Raw genomic sequence first — 1,341 nt, 5'->3', positions numbered from 1 at the left:
TACGTATATACACAAAAATGATAAATGCAATGAAGTGATGGAATATGACTGTAAAGATGAAAATTAAAAAAGATTTTAAAAAAGGAATTGATAAGATAAGATGTTGGTTGAAAAAAGAATGAAAAAAATTAAAAAAAAGAGAGAGAATGTGATCAGGCAGGGGACTAGGTCAATGTCATACACTAGATTTAGGGTATATTTTGGTCTGTTAGAAGAAACTGTATTCCAAAATTTTAAAGAAAGAAAATTTTATATATACATATACAGAAAAGTAAAGGGATAAAATATAACTGTAAAAATGTAAATTAAAAAGATTTTAAAAAATGAATTGATAAGATATTGGTTGGAAAAAGGAAGAAGAAAAATTCAACTAAAAAATAGAAAAGAAAAAATGAAAATTTAAAAAATTAACTTTGAAAGACTAAAGGATCAGGAGGAAAAAAGCCATGAATTTTATGTGCTGTATTCCCTTAGCTCTGGGGTTTTGCCATTCTCATTGATTGGTAAACTTGGTCTTGGCTGGATGTTCTTGCTGGTTTTCTTGGGGAGGCCCTGTTGCAGTGAGTCTCAAATGTCTTTGCCTGAGGCAGAATTGCACTGCCCTTGGCAGGGGTCAGGGTAAGTAATCTGCTGGGGTTTGCTCTCAGTAGCTTTGGTTCCCTGAAATCTTTCCATACAGCTTTGGAGGAGGAGAATGAAAATGGTGGCCTCCCAATCTCTGGTCCCAGAGGAGCCGAGAGCTCAGGGCCCCACTCCTCAGTGAGCCCTCATGGAAGAGCAGGCAATCACTCCTCTCTCCCTGGTCTCTGGCTGCACTCTGTGCTCACCTGGCCTGTGACCAAGTGAGCCAATTCCTCATCTATCACTCTGGGGCCAAAAAGAAATAATACTCCCAGTTTACTGTTGGGAGAAATGTAATATTACAATGAAGAGGCCCAAATTTAATCCACCAGACATAAGGACCTACTCCTTAACCATGAAACTCCCCAATACTCTACACTTTCTAATACCAAGTGTAGAATGGTATTACAAAGCAAGATATGGTCCTTGGGTGTGCTCCTTGTTTCTGAAAACATCATTGTTTCTACTTCTCTCAGATAAGAGTTTGGAAATATGTATGAATACTAAACATGTTTACACACATATCTATAAATATTCTACATATATTCATCCCTATCTATCTATCATCTATCCATCTATCCTTCTATCATCTATCATTCATCTATCATTTATCTATATCCATCTATGTGTAAGTATGTATGTATGTATCTATCAATCATCTACCTCTATCCATCTGTATCTCTATTAAAACATGAGTTCATAGTGTTTCTCTAACTCAAA

This window comes from Phoca vitulina, unplaced genomic scaffold, assembly GCF_004348235.1.
Source record: "Phoca vitulina isolate PV1807 unplaced genomic scaffold, GSC_HSeal_1.0 scaffold22, whole genome shotgun sequence".
In the NCBI taxonomy this organism is placed as follows: domain Eukaryota; kingdom Metazoa; phylum Chordata; class Mammalia; order Carnivora; family Phocidae; genus Phoca; species Phoca vitulina.
The sequence above is the reverse complement of the archived record's forward strand: the minus strand, read 5'-3'. Positions refer to the sequence as shown.